Source organism: Balearica regulorum, chromosome 3, assembly GCF_011004875.1.
Source record: "Balearica regulorum gibbericeps isolate bBalReg1 chromosome 3, bBalReg1.pri, whole genome shotgun sequence".
In the NCBI taxonomy this organism is placed as follows: domain Eukaryota; kingdom Metazoa; phylum Chordata; class Aves; order Gruiformes; family Gruidae; genus Balearica; species Balearica regulorum.
In genome coordinates this window covers 109938517-109958434 of record NC_046186.1, presented here as the reverse complement: position 1 = coordinate 109958434, position 19918 = coordinate 109938517, and the positions used below count along the sequence as shown (strand labels likewise).

Sequence of the window (19918 nt, the reverse complement as noted above, 5' to 3'; positions counted from 1 at the left end):
TATTAAAGGCAGGTGGAGATTTTTTCTTTTGAAGGGATGCATTTAGAGCAATAGCTGATGAGGCTTAGAGAAATAAAGTGTATTTAGTAGGAATTTAGCTAGGGGAAAATGCTGGCAGATGCTAAGGGATATTCAAGTTAAACAAAGACATCTGTGAGGAGTGGCAGTGCTGGGAGAATAATTCAGTAGTCAGCGGTAAAGGGGGACTGAATTGGAGCTGCCATGGACAGCACAGGTTGGGGCTGGGTGGTCAGAGGGACTTTTCAGCAGTGTTATACCTCAGTTGAAGGAGCCAGTTAAAAGCACAGAAAGTGTACAAATAGGAAAAGCTGTAAAACATAGTATTAATGGTAGTAGTAACACTAGGAATAGGAACATGCTGGATTTTTTCATACCTTCTCGCCACTGTTCAGTTGTCTGCCCAAACCTGAAATGGCTTAGTCGATGGGTGATGCTTCTTCAGCACAGGCTGCATTCCTACCAGTTGTAATTGCTCTGTGGCAATTAGCAGAGATACTTTTCTATTGCCTTGGAGCAGCACAACATCTTTTATTCATTTGTTAACTATCTGCCATGGTAGGCACCAATGCAGTGGTCCACCTCCTTGATTTTATTTACTGTCCTGCACTCAGAAAAGTGAATGTCTCGTTTGGTTTATTTGCTGTAGAGTCAGCTTTATTATAACGTTTAAAGATTAGTGAAGATCTGTACATATGAATGTGTTCCAAACAATGGGTGGGAAAGGTTCACACAGAGATTTAACGTCTTTGCATTATTACAGCTGTATGCAACAATAATGAATCCCCTTCACTCTTTCAAAGTCCCCTGCTGTGACCACAACTTGCCCAGAACAGCACAAGTTGGGGAGTTCATAGAGATACATCCTCCCTGTTCTTATGGCTGCAGTGCCTGCTTTAAACCTGCTTTTTCCTCTAGCCTAGATAGAAAGGCTATTTAAAAAATAATTGCCTCTTCCTTTTCTCCCACTGTTAATTCCCTGTGATTGCATACAGTGACACCATGTGTAATGTGCAAGTCGCTCTTCCCCACTCTAAAGATACCAAATTAGCATTTCTGTTGCCCAAATACATTAGCATCTTCCGGACTTTAGACTTTAGGCTCTTTGTTGTAGTTTATTTTGAGGATGAACTGGTAAAACATTGTCATACAGTAAGAAATATTGAATACACCCTCTTGTTCCTAGATTCATTACTGTTGTCTTTGGGAACCTTATATAAGCTTGTTGATGATTTGACAAATATATGCTGAAACTGGTATGAGAACAATGCTGATTTGAATAGCGTGTTGAAGTAATAGGACCAGACCAAAGGGATGCTAAATTCTTTCAGCTTCCATTGGGAACTCAGTGCTTTTTAACCTCAGGCCATTAGAAAGTATTTATTTTTCTTTTCATTATGTCTGATAGAGATGTGGAGTTTGGTGCTTCTTTCCCCTTCCTCCTCTTTCTACACAGAACTGTATGAAAGAAACGTTTTGATTTCCTTTGTCATAAGGACAGATCCCCCATTCTGTGCCCTGTGGTCAAATGCAGCTTCGTATGTTGGCCAGCTGATGTAAGGATTTCCTTCGTGAAAAGTATATCAGCAAGCACAATATGTCCTGGAGCATCCTGCAATTCAGAGGGGGTGTAAATGGCAACAGCTAGAAGATGTGCAGTTAAACATGAAGTAACAGGGATTCAGCAAAACAAGTATGAGAGAAATTCAAACACATATTGAGCCAGTTTTCATATGGCTTTTAGACAAGTGGACAAAGATAACTTGCAAAGGAACCTTTCATCCAATCAAAAAGACCTTTCACTTCACTACGTATATTTTTAAGGAACATATAAATGTGGTAAGAACCACTTTGATAGCAAAGTCAAGAGGAGAATAGTCATACCTACTAAGATATGTGTGTATGACTAGTACAGTTGATATGTATATGCCGTTAAAAGGAAACACATCTGTACATATGTTGCCAAGCTCCTAATAGTGCTTTTTACTTTTCATTCTTCTACATTGACAGTGTCATTCTCCTTCCCTAAACATTAATCTTACTAGAGCAAAAGCCATTGTCCTGGTTTCAGCTGAGAGGATTGATTTTCTTCATAGTAGCTAGTGTGGGGATATGTTTTGGATTTGTGCTGGAGACAGCATTGATAATATAGAGATGTTTTTGTTCTATGGACTTATTGTTGAGCAGTGTTTACACAGGGCCAAGGCCTTTTCTGCTTCTTGTACTGCCCTGCCAGTGGGATGGCTGGGGGTGGACAAGAAGTTGGGAGGGGACACAGACAGGACAGGTGACCCAAACTGACCAAAGGGATATTCCATACTATATGACGTCATGCTCAGTTTATAAGGAGTTTGGGGGAAGGGGGGGGGGGGTGTGGGGGGGTGTGGCGGATTTCGGAGCGATGGCGTTTGTCTTCCCAAGTAACCGTTATGCGTGATAGAGCCCTGCTTTCCTGGAGATGGCTGAACACCTGCCTGCCGGTGGGAAGTGGTGAATGAATTCCTTGCTTTGCTTTGCTTGTGCGCGGTTCTTGCTTTACCTATTAAACTGTCTTTATCTCAACCCACGAGTTTTCTCACTTTAACTCTTCCAGTTCTCTTCCCCATCCCGATGGGGGGGAGTGAACGAGCGGCTGTGTGGTGCTCAGCTGCCGGCTGGGGTAAAACCACAACAGCCATATAACACAAAATCTCACTATATGGAAGATTCGTTTGAGTGGGGCAAGTAAGTCTAGATTTTTTAAAACATTTTTATTCTTTTTGCTTCTGAATGTTAAAAAAATTGAAATAATTATATATTGCCTCAAAGTGCAAACCAGTCATGCACTACAACCTTCTACATATGTGCTCAAGTAGATGATCATGCTAATGAGAACACAGCTAACTTTGGCAACTACCTAATTTTACAGGCAAAAAGAGGTTTTGATTGTGCATTGAATATGTCTGCTCCTGTAGATGGTTCTGTCTCCCTTTCAGGCACTTTAAAAAAATGGGCCACTAATTCACAGATGTTTTTTAGCCTAGCTTGCTGTTGCTAGTTCCAAAGAATTTTACTTGCTGAAAAGGCCAATAATTTGTGAAGGGCTAAAATCTAGGGTTAAATGTTGATTTTCTTTTTTTTTTATGTCTACTTGTATTGCTATATGTTAATGGTGTTCTTTTATGAGTTATGGTGCAGTGTATGTTCATGCTGACCCAGCAATTCATCTACTATGTGTATGCCTGACAGCCTGGTCCTAATAGCTTTTGCACTATTAACACATCACGGTATGGAAAGACACATTAATGTGTTTCATGTGTTTTAACTGTATGGTCCTATTGGGCATGTAGGATGTTGTAGCAGATGGATTTCATGTAAATAACAACTACATTTAACTTAAAGAAACAGAAAAATATGTCACCTCACCAGGAGCCCTTACTTGCAAAGTAAATGAGCTCTCTCCTTTCCCATCCTTGTGGCAGCTGGTGGAGACATTTACAGAAAACAGATTATTGTTTCATCTTTTAGTGCACAGTATTCACTGTGTCCTTAATCATGCATGTAGGAAGACGTCTCACAACTGACCTTAAGAAACAAAAAGTATGATGTGTGAAAGCTAGCAAGAGGAGGAAGAGAGTGATGGGGAAGGATAGGAGGGAGAGACCATGAGTTTATTTAAGTATTCCCTGTATGAACAAATGGAAAAATTATATTAGTGATCATTGGGTGCATTTGCCTCAGCCCTGAAGAGTTTCATTTGTATTTTAACTCAGTTCCAAATCTTTTCGTTTTTCTTCTTTGTCAGCTCTAGCCTGGCATAGTTTTGCTCAAGTCCATACTTCGCTATACAAATGTGCTGCAAATTTGGAGTCTTCCTGCTATGCCAGGTCCATGGAATAGCCTAACTCAGGGTGGTACTTCCGCACATGTGCAATGAAGCCCAGGAAATACCACATTTCTTCAATACTGAGTGTGCTTGCTTTATTATGAGTCAGGGAGATTTGAGAAATTAATGTAATACACTACAAAGCATGCATTATTCAATGAATATTTCTGATTTTCCTGTTTTTTTAGAAATACCTAAAACCTGCCAAATATTATCAGCAATATGTTATTAATTCAAATTCTTCAATTTATTTTTTCAGAAATACTGAAGTTGTATTGAGAAATTTCTACCAAAACCAAACTGTGGTTTGCACACAGCTTGCAATCATTTACAGAAATTCTGTATTGCAGCAGGCGGCAAAGGACAGCATGTGATGTGGTTCCTGTCTTCTGTCAGAAAGGATTGTGAGTAACCAGTGAATTTCAAAGTTTGGATCTGAAAATAATGTATCAGCTGAAATTCATAGGAGTAAGTTAAGGATTGCTTATATACTTCTGCGAATATGAGCATAAACATACTGATTTTTGTGTTTAGTTGTTTCTAAGTAGTTGCACAATGAAAAGTTATTAGGTAATAGACTTCGAGTGAGCAAATGCAATGAGTTTGCCTCCTAAGCCAAACTGCAGCTCTGTCAGAGTCATAAAAGGAAAAGTGAAACAAAGGGAGGAGAAATTGGTGTTCTCAGATATAGTGTGGAAAGAAAGAAAAGAAAAGAAGAATAATCCTATGATTTTTCTGGAATTTATATACATACATACTTTTAAAATGGAACTTCTTTTTCAAGGAAATATAGGGCAATTTAGGTTGCTCTGCCTCTCCAAAGTACAATTGTGGAAAAGTAACTCAGGCTTTGCATTGAATTTATACTGTTAGATTCAGCAACTTTATACAGTAATAACAGCATTCCCCGTCATTGTGTTTTTACAGTAAGTATGCTATACATTCAACATCTTATATTACTTTTTCTGTCAATCCACTCAGCCAATTGTTCATAGATAAACTCATTTGAAAAATCGAGATAATCTTGCCTATTTGGCATCTTGAAAAGCGGGTAAATGCTATGTTGTTCAAATTAGAAGCAATTATATTCTCTATATCTATCCTTACCCATGATTATAGTCATTGCTAATCTTGGTATTTCAAATATTTTGTTAGGCTGCCTCCACACTAATTTTTCCACTGTCTTTGTAATATGGCCTTTTTACAAGTTCCCTGGGAACAAAATTTCTACCTTGGTACTAGAGACTCGCTGCACAAAGGACACTTCAGTTGCAAGTGTAAATGAGTTATTGTTCTGGATAAAGGGTTGCTCCCTACGGCTGGGACCTCTCCACGAGTAGAAAACAGCAGTGGGGAAGGAAATCTGTTGACTAAGCAGGGGGTGCTCTGCACTTCTGCATGCATGCAGCCTGGGAGCTCCCATTGCCCGTGACTGCCTGCGGCACTGGAGTGAAAAGAAACATTATAGAGCTGAGGGGAGGAAAAAAACCACAAAGGGAAGGAGTGGGAAGGCAGGGGTTTAATGCACAATGCTACACTTAATGAACAGAGAAAAGGGAGAAGGATTAAACAGGGGTGCTGTGTCTGCACACCCATACCTTAACTTCCCCGAAAGCAGCGATGTTTGTTCCATCTGTAATTCAGCCCAGGCCTCCAAAAACAGTCAAAGCTTGAAGAAAATTACTCATGTTTTGTGATTTGTTATAACCTTTATCCTTACTGTAAATAAGGCGTCCATGCCACCTGCATTTAGGAGTATTGAATTGCCCTGTGGAGGCTAGTGTCTCTTTCCATTGACTGTGTAAGGAGGCTAGAAAGATTAGTCTCCCAAGGAAGGTGTCTAAAAAGCTTGTCCATAGCTAAAGGTTATCCCCTTCCCCCAGCACACCTTCCTTTTATAACATTCTCCACTGTGATATTTTGGAACAGAAATATTTTGTCTGGTTTCTTCTCCCTTAAGAAAGTTATATTTGGAGACTGCTGTACAAGAAAAAAGTCTCTGCACGCTGATGCAGAGTATTATTTTTTTTTTTTACCCTCATTATTTTTTACTTGCCTTGGCTTATTTTTATAGTTCTGCCTTTCTTCCTCCTCACCAGATTGTTTATACTTAAAAAGAAATAAGCCTTCTGCTTGTTGCATAGTTGGTTCTCTTTACATTTTTCTTAAGTTAACATTGGTTTCTGTTGTCCTTTTCCATGTTTAGACATAGCCAGGATAAATTTCAATGAGAGCCTTTCCAACTGTTTCTAAATATTTCTCACTTTTTCTTGCAGACCAATTTCCATATGTTATAAAATTCAAATGAAAATTCCATAAGGCGTTCTCTCCATCCCTCCAGCCATCATCCCAAAAGTGAAGGGGTTCAGTTTGTTCAGGTGGAGCTCGCTTTCTACGCCCCCAGCACCAGCAAATCTGTTGGGAGTAGGAGGACAGTGGAGCACGCCGCCCACGGCCACCTGCTCTGCCAGAGGGCCCAGAGCCTCGCCAGCACGGTGCCAAGGCACCAGCTCGGGGTGGGAGTCTGCTGGAGGCACAGATCAGCCGGGAGATGCGCTACTTCACTTCTCCCTCGCTCGCTCTCTCCTGCGTAACTTTTGCTGACAAAGATAAAGCCTGGTGTGGGTTTTGGGGGGTAGGGGGGGGTGTGGGGGGGTGGTGGTATTGTGATTTCTTTTGGTTTTTTTAGTCTCCCTCCTGGCAAATTACTTGCTCATCTTACCTATAGACATTTAGTCATTGTAAGAGTATGGCCTTAGTTTTCTAGCAAAACTGAAAATTGTGTAATACAGGTAGAGTAGAACCAATTTCTCAGCAAAGTGGTTAGCAGCGTGCACAACCTTGCTATTGGAATAATAGCATCTATATTGGAGGTCAGGGTCCTTTATCTCTTCTACTAGGACAATATTTTTAGGTAGACAAGACCTTAAACAAGGTCTTATCAGGTGCTTTTCTAGAAAAATACAAACAGCACCAAACCAAAAAACAACCTACCAAAAACCTCCCAAAATTCCCCCTAAACCACTCCCCCAGCTCCTCCCCCCCCCAAAAGAAACCCCAACCAAACCCAAAACCAAACTTCAAGTCTCATGTATGAAAAATAGAAGCTACAGGCTCTTTTTGCCATATAAGCACCTAACTAGCATCAATGAGTTGAATGTGGCTATTCAGCGCTACTGCCTGCAGACGCTGCAGCTTTGCTGTAGTCCCACCTCTGTTCTCTTAACAGGGACTCAGTGGGAGAGAGAGAGATGCTAGATCAGCTCCAGCCCAGCATTAGGATATCTTCCAATGCATTATTGCAACTGTGGCATTTCAAACTAGAAATCATGAATAGTCCTCAAAAAGAGTTATCCTGGCATCCCCCCTTACTCACTGGGAAATGGATATTCTCTCATGGAAGACGATGAGACTCATCAGATAGAAATTAAGTCACTGATTACTGTTGTTTTAATATTAGCTGAGATGATTACTTCTCAGTTATCCATAAGTTAGTTGCAATTCCATGAATGAAGTCCCCTGAAATATCATTATTACTGACTCCCCAAACCTACAGAATTCTATAATGCTAGGATCTAATCAAACATATGTTGGCTAGACACAGATTGCCCCAGATTAGCCTACTGTCTATATTGGGCAGCTTCCGGTACATCTTCCCCAGCCTGTTGCATTGTGGACACCTGAACTTGCCCAGGGGTTCAGGGTGGTCTCGAGCATATTGGAGACTGCACTCTAGGCTACGTACTAAGCCCAGGTCTCCTGCAGCTATCTTAAAAAGCCTAGCTGATACCTTCTCTCTTTGCCCCTTTTACATTGTTTGGTTGGTTTTTTTTTCCTGCAGACAATTTTAAAAACATTCACTTTTGCTCTGTGAACCTGTAGAGTCATATAATATGATATGGGCCATGACTGCTTTCTCTGGGACAGCTCTTCTAGTCTTGAAGAGCACAGCTGTACTTCATGTTTTGGGTAAAATTGCATGCCTGGAGATGAATTGGCACAGAGTCTGACCTTCACATTAGCCAGAGACTCTTGCAGCCTTGGGTACCAGGATGAGTGATGCAAGGAGCACATCAGACACTTGACAGAACCTGGGCCTGGGGAGGTAACTGCTGATTTGCAGGTATTTCTGCAGTATGTACCTTCATCTCTTAGGACTCCTGGGGTGTGGGGGGCAATGCAGATTTTGCCATGCAGACGTGGATGTCTGTAGAGGCAACAGGATGGTGGATGCATTGCAGAACAGCCTGTGCTCACAGTCACTCTAGTACTTTTGCATGACCGGGTATGGTGGCAGAGCGACTGAGCTTAAACAAGTCCTTTCCATAGACTTTGAGAGCAAGGCCATAATTCTCTTATTCTCTTGGTGAAGGGAAGGAGTCAGTAATAATAATCCTTAGCTTGATTTTCACTTTTTTTTTTCCCCCTGTCTAAATTTCTTTACAGGTTAGCTGAAAGAGGGCTGTGGTTCAAAAAATGCCTATGAGTATTCCTTAAGAGCTTCTTCAATATTTATATTTGAAAAACATTAAAAGAAGTAGTGAACAGACCATTGTCTTTCTCATGAAAGACACAGAAACTTAGCATAAGAGGTACAGTACCTAAAGAATAACATGAATTTATGTTAGGCTATAAAGATTGAGACATTGAGGCGTTTGCCATCTCCCAATGATTTCTGGTAATAATGTGATCATTTTGCAATGCCTTCTATTTTCATTACTTTCATTGTCACATAAATAAGGAATCAAAGTTTTAATACTTTGTGAATAGTATTCTCTAAATTACAGAAATGTAGTATACTACTTTGACCTTTTCAATATTGTGTGATTTGGTTGGCTGGTCTTTCTATTTATAGCTGTGCGGAGTGGTAGAGCATGAGTGAGTGGATACCAGCTAATGGAAATATAGAATACTGGAAAAGTCAAGTGAAGGTACTGTTAGAGCATAATATAATATTTCATAAAATGTATAGCATTAAGTATTGAAATTCTGATAAATCATTCTTGTGACAAAAAGTATAATGAGATTAGAAATTGCAACAAAAAATTAATCCTTTCTAATGAAATAGATTGTGCCTGGGAAGGGGAATGGTGTGAATTTAACTTGATCTCATTATACTCCTAAATTTGTAATCTCATTTTCCTCCTCAGATGCTTCACTTAAGAAGGCAGCAGTGTGTGTGTGTGTGTGTGTGATTGGGTGTGATACATTCTATATTTGGGAAAAGTTACTTAATCCTTCAACTTCAGTGCACCAGGAAGTGAGTAATCCTCAAAGCAGAGGGAAACTTCCCTCCTAAGATTCGGAAGAGCCTTTTGGTTCTTATTCAAGGTTCTACAGAATGCAACTGGTGATGGCTGGCTCCATAAATCTTCCCTGTTCCAGTGGTCTCAGCCCTTCGAAATCCTGTTTCAGGCTGTGAGGAGAAACACTTGCAGAATAATTAGAGCAGAGAACTGCACAGCCAAAACATAGATTACAAAGATGAGGTTTTGGCCATCAACACTGAGCAAGAGCTACGGTTTGAACCATAGCACGCCTGCAGTGGACCTAGGAGCTTCTCTTATCCAGCCTTTACTCTCTGGATCATGATTTTTTACTCACTTGCTCCATGAAGCGGATGGCTGAGGGGAAGGTGGGAGGGAAATGAAGAATGTTACTTCTTTGGAGCAAGTTATGTCTTTTTCCCTATTTACCATATTCTTTCAGATATGCTGTCTAAGTACTAAATGATTGCACTCAAGGCTCTGACAGTTTTTAGCTGTGCTCATTTGTCCTGAGAGGAGAAAGGACATAAGAAGAACCTGCTTATTCCTGTGCATCCATAACCGAAAATGTGAGCACATGCAGGAGCATCTTTCCCAATGTGTGCCTGCATAGCTCAAGTCACAGCTGAAGTAACAGAGCCCCAACGAAAAATCTTGTATGATCTCCTACCTCCTCAGAGAGGGAATGAAATAATGTAGAATCCCAGTTTTAAGTTGTTGTCAGGGCTGGATATGCAGTGATTTCTTTCTCAACCTTGGACTAGGAATATGCATGAGCAAGTAATGAGACATTTAGGAGCTCAAATTAGTCTCTTCTCTTAGCAACTTCCTTCTTCCCACACCTCAAAACACTAACTAGTCCTTCCCTCTTTATAATCCACCTCCAGCATTTGAGCAACATAGAAACTTCCAAAATGCAAGTGCTTTCAACAGGAATCCATCTAACATAAGTGTCTGGCCAGAGAGGGAAGATGTGGGGAGAGCTGAATGGCAGAAGCAAGCTTCTGCTCCCCACCCCCAGCTCAGGCACCAGGGCCTGGAAGTGGCTGCTGCCAAGAAGCTGTGTGCATTGCACGCAGACTCCAGCCTCCTGGACGTGCCACCTTATCTATGTAATAGCTGTAGCATAATTGCAATGCACAATTCAATCCTTTTTTTTTCTTTCTAGTTTTGTCTGTCAGTTTATGGCTTGCACACTCCTCATTAGAGGATCTCTGTGAAGACCCATGTGAAACTTATTGCAAGTGTGTCCATGCCTTTGTTCTCAGTCCTACCGAGCAGAGCCCTCTCTCTTGGGCTCCCTCTGTTTCCTCATTTCCATTTATCCACCACTCATTTGCTTCCAGCTGTCCTGCTCGTTCCTGTCTTCCTTCTCTTTCCCAGTCTGTCTCTTGATGGCCACTGAACAACTTGTCACACCTCTCCTCTACTCTCCTGGTTTCTCTCTCTTCCTGGTTGTCTAAGGGTCTGCTTCCCAAACTGTTTTCCATGTCCCCAATATCAGCTTCTGTTCGTCTGTTTTCTTACTGCTGACACTGGGATCTCCATGTAGTCTTCCCCATTGCCCCAGTCCAGCAGAAATCTAAGAACACCACCACAAGATGAAATCTCCCCTGCCAAATTCATGCACACAGGTGAAGTTGCAGTAGCCCATCTCTGGGACTTGAGGTGCTAAACTGTAAGTAGCTTTTCCTAATAATAAGCATGTTGATAGAGAGGGTAAGGGATAACGTACAAAAGTTTATAAGATGGTCGATGTGGTACAGATTTTCACAACAACAGCAAGGAGTACATCTTTAACACAAAACCTACTCCGTTTCATAATTCAGATTGCCTCATCAAAAGCGTGACATGGATAACTGGAATTTTTTCAAGTCATCATTTACAATTTCTTCTAATCTGGGCAAAGCTCTGTGGGTGCGTGGTGTGTTATATTTATATTCTAAACTCTACAGAGCTAATTAACTTGAGGCAGACAGTGGCATAGAACACAAAACTTTGGCAAAGCCATTAGCAGCTGAAAACACATTCAAAATGGAAAGTGTTGGGCAACCTTAGTGTTATGTAAAATTAACAGTCATGCCTGTAGTAAATAGTTTGTTAATAGATAGAGTGGCTGGAAACCGTATTCAGGAAGGTATCTGACTGTGGGTTATGCAGAGACAGAAAACTTCTTGCTCACTGAAAATTGCTACCTTGTACAGTTCTGTACAGTTGCCAAATGTGGGAGGATTACGCTCTATTGTTTTAATTACAGGTGCCTTGAAGGTGGATTTTCTTCCTACGAGAAAATGTTGCAGATTTCCCTTCCCCCCCAGCTTCTGGAAACTTCATGATTTGTAACTGTCAGGAAATCAGTAACACAAAATATTTTTTGGTTACAGATATATTTGGATTTAAAAAAAATGTTGCTGCAGTGTCTCATCATCTCCCGGTTGAGTGATACGTCTATGAAAAAATCTTCTGTGAAGGTAAGGAGAAGTCACATCATGGGAATCTTTGTTGTGTGCATCAGGGAAAAAAAAATAAAATTGCAAAGCTGTTGCAAATGTGTGCTGCCCTTCATGACTGTCTTCCTCTGGGGATGGGTACATATGAATAGATATATGCATAACATGAGTTTCTGTATTTCACATCGAGTTCTGCAACACAGAAGATGTCAGTCTTTCTAACAATAGGCTGTTTTTTGATAGAAAAGTTCATACAAGCCAAATATTCCAGTATCACCATGTTGCAGTATTTAAAGGGTGGCTGCAAAGAAGATGGAGACTCCCTTTTTAAAAGGAGCAACATGGAAAAGAAGAGAGGTAATGGGTACAAGTTATTCCTGGGGAGATTCCTATTGGTCACAAGAGGAAAATTTTTCACAATGAGAATGATTGGCCATTGGAATAGTCTTCCTGGGGAAGTGGTGGATTCCACAACATTGTACACTTTTAAGATTTGGCTGGATGGGGTTGTGGGCCATCTTGTCTAGACTGTGATTTTGCCAGAAAAGATTGGACCAGATGATACTTGAGGTCCCTTCCAACCTGGTATTTTATGATTCTATGAAATGTATTTTTGTTTCGCCTCTTGTCTGCCAGACAGAAGTGGTTCCCTGCAGCTGTCTGGCCAGTCCTTCATGGACTGGTTGGGTCTAGCTCTTGGGGGAGTCCCTCACCAGACCGAAGACCTGGAGGCACTCTGAGCTCACAGTTCTCACTTGGTCCCTCCTTCAGGCTTTTTTTTTCAGTTTCCCAAAGCAATTTTCTCCCTGGGCTGTCCAGCTCCTATTGCTGACTGAGCCAGGAGGCTTCAGGTGCCAGCAGAGTGGGATCCTGAGCCAGGAGCAGTCCTGAACAGCCAGGGCACTGGGACAGACCTTCTGTTGCCAAAACACCGTCCCTTCAAGCAAGCACACTGGAAGTATTTGCATTTCTCAGGTTTTGTTTTACACAAGACCAACAGAGAACAAAGGAACTTTAAAAGCAAAGATAGTCCTTTTGAGGACAGATCTCTTTTTATGTTCCCTCTTGTTTTGCTTTTTACTTCACATCTTGCAAGGTGAATCCTTTTTGCCCATCTTGTAATAAAGTTGGTTGAAGAGAGCACAGCTCAGAAAGCCACTGTGACCTGACACAGGCTATTCAAGCCCGTAGCAAGAGGTACCTCTTTTTCACCTGCAAGAGCTTATCTTTGCAAGAATCTGTCCTCTGGCTGCTGTTGTGGTCCTGGGGTTGAAATAGTGAGCCCTGCTTGCTTTGTTCTCTCCCTGCTGTATCTTTGAATCCCAGTAATTGTCCCTCTGCCAAACCTACCCTTTTCCATCACAGATGCCAGAAGGCCACCTTTTAGAAAGGATTTGAGAAGCAACGACATGTACAGCTTCTGTGCAGCCTTTCACCTCTTGTCTTAAATACATGAGGAAATACCATAGTTGACATTCTTTATTGTAATATCTTGTCCTTCAAGTGGAAAACCAAGAAAGATAACCAGAAACTCCACAATTAGCATGCATGTGTCTCTCATATACTGTGTTATAGGAAGATAAAACCAAAATGTATTGATATATTTGAAAAAAATCAAGTTTATGTATTGAGGAAAGTTGGTGGTGATGGGACGAACAGAATGGACTTTAGTTTGAGTTGGAGGGAAAGTGAATTATTCTGTGCTTAAAGTCCACCTCCAGCTGGAAGCATAGCCTCAGTATACTCCAGTACGCATTTACAGTTTTTCCCAAGTTCAAAGAAGAGAGAATTGCTTTTGCAGCAAAACTATTATTTAACATAAAAAATAGAACATTATGAGTTTTAAGTTAATACCGTTCTTGTTATCTTTCCTTTTTCTGCACTTACAGGATTAGTGATGCTTTTGGTGATTTCTCTTCCTTGCTGCCCCATTTTCCCACCCTTCATTAGAGCCATTATGGCAATATTCATACCTAACTGGATAAATGTACTCACAGCTTTTGTTTCAATGTACATTCAACTGCTGATTAAGTAGTTTTCTGGCAGCATTATGTCTGGTTAAATATGTATATCTCTAAATTTACTGCACCAAAATAGAATGCAATTAACAGTGCAAAAAGGACTTTTTGAACCATTATCACGGTATAAAAAGACTGTAGTACAGTAGTGAACTGTCTGCAAAATCCTTAGGAGATGTAAAGGTCTGTTGCATTGGAGGACTTCCAAAATATTAGGCCAAATTCAATACCTGCACTGACATGCAACAACGATCTGGTGGCCTAAAAGCAGTAAGCCTTCTTTTCTCTGTTCTGAAAACTTGTGCAACAGGCAATTTATAAATCCCTTTCTTTTGGCAGATTGTTTTACTATCTTAATGATGTTTGAATGTAGCATATACTTAGTGCATTAAAAAAAAAAGCAGACAAGCTCTTGAACTGAAGTCCTTCCTAATTTGTCACATACCTGAGTGATGAAAATGAATGTGATGACCTGACTCATTTTGTGGCAGTGACATCCCACCTTGAGCTGTTGAGAGACGTCTGAAAGCATCACTTGATACTCCTCACCCCCAAGACTTGTTGAAACAGTGCCCCTCAAACCTTTACCATATCATGAAGTTTTTATACAACATAAGGCGTGTTCACCTCAGTCTGGACAGTAAAGTCCTTCAGCCTTCATTTCAGAAGCCAAGGTGACCTGCTCAGTTATTCAAGTTCATATTCAATTAGTGGTTAAGAATTCCTAATTCAAATACCTCTAGGGAAAACATAAGCTCTTTAGAAGAGATACTTAGACAAGTTAAGCGTGATTCATATTAACAGCAATTTGTAAAAGCTTGGTTTCACTGAAGATTACATCTGTTGTTAAGAAGTGTTAACTTGAATAGGCAGAGACTGTGGTGATTATGTGTATTATCTACACCCTGGGGGAGCTGCTTTGTGTTAGTATTATTTGAGGCAAGTCCATGCTGTACTACTGAATTTGGATGGAAAAACTTCCAAAAATGTGATGGTGTTTACACTGAGTGTCAGAGTTGCGACACTTTCCAAATCACGCCTGAAGTGGTTTGTGTACTATGTGATGGGACATTTGTCCATCCTCTTCTAGGGGGAGGGTTTATGGGCAATTTAAATAAAAATTGCAAAACATGGAACATACTCTAAATTAAGCTTGCTAGCTTGTAGGATTTTTTTATCCTACAGGCAGGGCTTTTTAAAAACTTTTTTTGCAGCTATGCTTGAAAGAGCACATCTTTCAAAACCTGGGAATTGATGTTAAAGTAAACCTTTAGGATCCGAGCCAAAGCCAGCTGTCTGTGTAGGTGCCAGGAAGGCGATCCTGCTGCCATAATGCTTCACCTACCTCAGTGTTTCATCTTCCTCCTGGAAACAGACACTGCAGCAGTTGCTGCTGAGTGGACGGGTAAATGTTGGGAAAGTGCTGATCCGAAACAGACTGAACGGGGGGACTGGTCTGTAGCAGGTATTAACTTTGTAAATTTGTGCATCTTTTCCAGGTACAGATCCTATCTCCCCACCTGTGTTGCAGGGCTCCACACTACCAAATTAGTAACAGGATAAAAATTACCAGGGCTGACTCAGGCTCAGTAAGCCTGTTACGGTGTGAAAACGCTTCTTTTTGCCATTGATCTCTTTTATTTAGGGTAAAAAAAAAAAAAAAAAGTAGAACTAAGCAAAACTTGAGCCTGAAAAATCAGTTATTTCAATCAAAAAGTTTTCCATGGTACCTTACAGAGTTACAGTTCTGATGCGTGGTTCCTTGTTGTCACTTGGGATGGCATGACTGTGTTTGACTGGAGCTCTCGCAGCCCAGGGAGCTGCCACAGACTCCCATGTGCGATGGGATATAGTGTTCAACTGGGAAGCTCAGTGCAGGGGCGTAGATGGAAAAGGAATATGAGCTATCTGAAATGCAACTTTTATGAGGTGTTGCGATAACTTAAATTTAAAAAATCCTTTCTGGTTTTGGCTTAATATTTTTTCATCTCCACACCTTTATATTTTACAGTTTTTAAAAAAAAAAAAAAATCAAATCTCTTCCATGAAAAGCAAACACTTCTAAGAGAAAGGGTTAGTTTGAAAGTTAATTGTCTTGTGAAATGTCACAAGAAACTTTTCAACCATCCACAGTATTAAAATTTCAAAATTAATGTTTCTTGCTTAAAAAAATCTGCGTCACTGTTCGTTCATAAATAAAAAGGATCAATGTGGGCAACAATGTAGTAATGAAATGAAACTAGTTAAAGAAAACCGCTTTCCTGTTTTTCCATTATTTCCCTTGTTATGTGTATATTATACTGTGCTATCTTTTATCAACGTGGGCCTGTGCTGTGAAATTAAATCAATAACCACTGTGCCTAAATTGGACTCTGAGGGTTAAAAAAAAAAAACAAACCGCAAAACAAACCCACCTCACACTATTATTATTTTTTTTTTCATTTCTTATTTATTTTGTCTTGTCTTTGTGTTGTAACAGTGAAGTCTGAGGTGAGCAGGCTCTTGTGTGAATGTACTGGGTTTGCCCATAGCTTGATTAAGTCCAGCTGCAGTTTTCAGAGGGGTTTCCTATGCCCTGGGTTTGAGGTCCCCATTTCTATGCCCAGTCTCAGTTGGCATGAATGCCCAGCAAACTGGATGTGTCCTGCCTACAATATATCTTGCACGTGCCAACTGCCCTGCTCTGCAGTCACATTGTCCTCTTTTGCTTTTTTCTCTCACAAAAACTTGAAACTTGCTTTGACAAAAATTCTGTTGGACAGGAACACATGTTAAATAAAACAAAAGTATGGAAAACCTCATAAAATACTGTCTGCTGTATATCATGTTCCAAAACATTAAAGACTCCACAGGAACAGGAGTTCACAACACACACAGTGGTGTTCTGGGTTTTGTTTTTTCATGGTCTTTTGTTATTTTTTTCTGTTGGAAGTTACTCTGAAACTGAGTAAAATGAATTATTAAGCGACCTTGAGTAACTGCTGTTTATGCACTGAATTTATAGAGTATTTTAATCATTGTATTTATTTACATTGTTATCATAGTTAATAAGCTAATAATAACAATAGTTACGAGTATGAATTTACACTGTGCGGAAGCTGACTTTTTTTCTTTTTTCCTCCTCCCCCTTTTACTCACATTCCTGACCTGGGACTATCCCCATGATGTTTTTGTTTGCAAACACAGAAGAATGAGCTGTATTGAAGGGATGCTGCTGTCCTTTACCTACCTGCCCTCGCCTGGGATCATGTTGCAGGTGGGCCACTGCTGCAGGCAGCCGGCGCTCACTGAGCAGACTTCAATGCGCTGGTGCACGTTGCATGGGCCTCACGTCCTGCTCGTGCACTGATGCTTATCTCTGGATCTTCTTGTTCCAGGCATGGGCACCTACATACCTCAGGGCATTTTCATATTGATGCTGTGCTCCCTCTGCACTGGCTAGTACATGACTGGTATAGGAGTTAATTGTGTGACAGCAGGTAAGGGTCTTCTCTTGCCTTCAGTGAAGTGAGCTCCCGCTCTGTCTATCCAAAACTATACCTTTGGGGTTTTTTAATTTATTACTAATTGGAAAGAACAATAACAAAATATAAGTTGCAGCAATGTCTTTCTCCCTGGATTTAGTTGTTCCTAGACCTGTGTTTATGTCCTGGAGGTCAGGCATAATGATACTGTCTTAACTAGGGTGTTAGAAATGTGCTTTGCCCAACTTTTTTACCCTTTTGGCATGCACTGACACACAAAATAGGCTAAAACATGCAAAACCTTTAACCCAGGTAGCTGGGTTGAGGAGTGGCTGTCTTTGCAGTTATGCTGATGCATCCGTGGCACCCTGAAGTGTGGTGAAAAACAGCAGGGAAGGATAGGGAACAAAAGTGTCAGTGGCAGCAGAAACAAGACACGTATCTGCAGCCGTCCTCCATAAATTGTCTCAACTTCAATTTGAGTTTTTAGTTTGACTCGAGAGCCTGGCATTGGAGAAAAAGTTAAGCTTTTTGAAAACCTGCAAAGACAGAGATCCCCCAGCCTCTCAGGGCAATGCTCCGGAACATCTTCACAGTGAAGAATTCTTTTCTTTGCATCCACTTATAATTGCCCTTGCTGTGATGCAGTCATTGCCTCTCATCCTTTCAGTGTGAGATAGTGAGAAGTCTGGCTCTGTCTTATCTACAACCCCCTTAAGGTAGCTGAAGAGAGCAATTAGCCCCCTCCCCCCTCAGTCTTTGCTTCTCCAGGCTGAACACCCAGCTCCGCCTATGTCATGTTCACATTTAGTACACATGTTTTCAGATCTGGAATAATTATTTTCACATAATGTCTCATTTTAAATAATCAGTGAGTATGTAAAATGCCTTTTTTTTCACTGGATTTGATAACTTCCTTGAGTCCTTTTGTTCCTGAGGCCAAAGAATGGTCTCACCCAGTCAAGCCTATCCTCGTGGCTCTCTAAGCAAACCTGAAATGTAACCAGCAGAAGAAATGAAAAGGCCATTTTCTGTGATTACCCATGTCCTCCTGCTGAGTCTAAGCTCAAAGAGGCTGAGGTTAATGGGCAGAAGTCAAAGGCTCCAAGAACTTCCTTTTTCTCCCCTTGTTTTCCACCTTTCTACAGGCTTTCAAAGACGACCATTGCTGCCAGCCCCGCTCCCTGCAGCCCTGCCCAGGAGGACTGCTGCCCGGCCATGAAGAGCTAGGAGCTTTGCTAATGCATCTCCTGCTTCTTGAGGAGCCTGACCTCAGGCCTTGAAAGACACTCTCCTGGTGAGTCAGTGGACTGAATTTAGCCATCCTGCCTTCCTCCTGCTCAGGGTTCACGTTGACCACAGACATATCAAGCACTGCTCCCAGCTTCCTTTTCTCCTTGCCATAATGACAAGATGGGGTTTTACCTTCTCCTTTAGATAATAAAGGTACTTGGAGATCTTTTAAAAGTTGATATCTTTATGTATTATTTTTCATAACTGGCAGTCTTATACAGGGACTCAGCTCAAGTTACTCACCTAATCTTACAGTCTGAGTAAAGATAAGTATTTTATTTGCCATGTTATTGCTGTTCTGTGTCACATTCATGGCCACTCTGAGTTGTGAACATGGCTGAACTTCATGGGTGTGCTTTCTGTCATTTCTTTCAGCTAAGTGAAAAGAAAATGTAAGGCAGTATAGAGAGTGAAAGCTGCAAGACAAGCTGCTGTACAAGACAGTAATTAGTAGTTAGCCTGGCAACCTTTAGCAAAAAAAATTGAATCTTTATGGCCCAGTGGTCTTATTTAGTGACTTAGTAAAAACACAAAAGCTAGGTCACAGACTTGATACTGCTGTGTGGGCTTCAGGGGCAGAAAGCAGTCAGGAAGTCAAGAGAGGCAGCAGACTGAGACAAGGCTGGGAGAGCTTAGCTTTGAGAGGAAGCAGAAGCAGCATACCTCCAGGCGTTGGGCTCACTAGAAGCAGATCTGAAAAGTGCAGTCAGACAACTTGCTTCTGTAATTTCAGACAACACAATTTTGTGTATACTGTTTATAAATAAACATGGTTGTACCAAAGGAATGCTGAACTTTCTGGATTTCTTAAAGTATTCTGGCAATGTATGTAATAGTTGCTATATTTTCCATTTGTCTTTCTGCAAGAATCTTTTAGTGCAACTTCCCCGTGAATTGAGGCAAAACTTTACCCACAGTCTCATTACAACCATATAAGAGCCTGGACAACAGAACTGATTACTTGGCTGCTTTATACAGAGTGGCTGTTGACAGTGGGGCCACGAAGGGCTGAACGCCGCAGTATGGGCTGTGGCTGGACCCCAGGATGGGTAAGAACACCTAGAGTGAACAACCCATGCCCTGGTGCTTCCTGACCATGCAACATGTTTATCAAAGTGGTCAAGTAGGAAAATTTCTAGGGCTCAATTTCTGCTCATAATGAAACCATAACATGAATCTGGGCTTGAAGTCTGGCCATAGTGTGTATCCCAAATGTACTCTATAAAGTAAAAAATTCCCAGCTTTAGGCATGAAATTGGGTATTTTCCTATTGATTTTTCCAATACAAATGTATTTATTTCCACTCTTGTCCATTTGCAAAGCCTGTCTCTTCATTTGGCTATTGTCTTTGATCTGGAGTGTGCATAGTACCTCTTCTGTGGTTTTCTTGTTCTCTTTCCTTCAAGAGGTATTGTGGCTTCTACTGTCTTCACATCAAAGCCTCAGAAGTGTTTCCTCAGTGAGAATTACAGGTCATCAGGACAGCAGTAACTGGTCTAAGTATATTATTGTTTATTATTTATATCTTGTATAGTGCTAGGAG

The 19918-nt window shown here is 40.9% G+C and overlaps 1 long non-coding RNA gene across 1 annotated transcript; it reads left to right on the top strand.

Moving 5' to 3' along the window:
• Positions 1-11403: 11403 nt before the first annotated feature.
• On the top strand, positions 11404-17162 carry LOC142601326 (uncharacterized). The gene is made up of 3 exons (XR_012834930.1): positions 11404-11621; positions 16805-16874; positions 16996-17162. It is a non-coding gene; the product is annotated as an uncharacterized LOC142601326 (long non-coding RNA).
• Positions 17163-19918: the final 2756 nt, after the last annotated feature.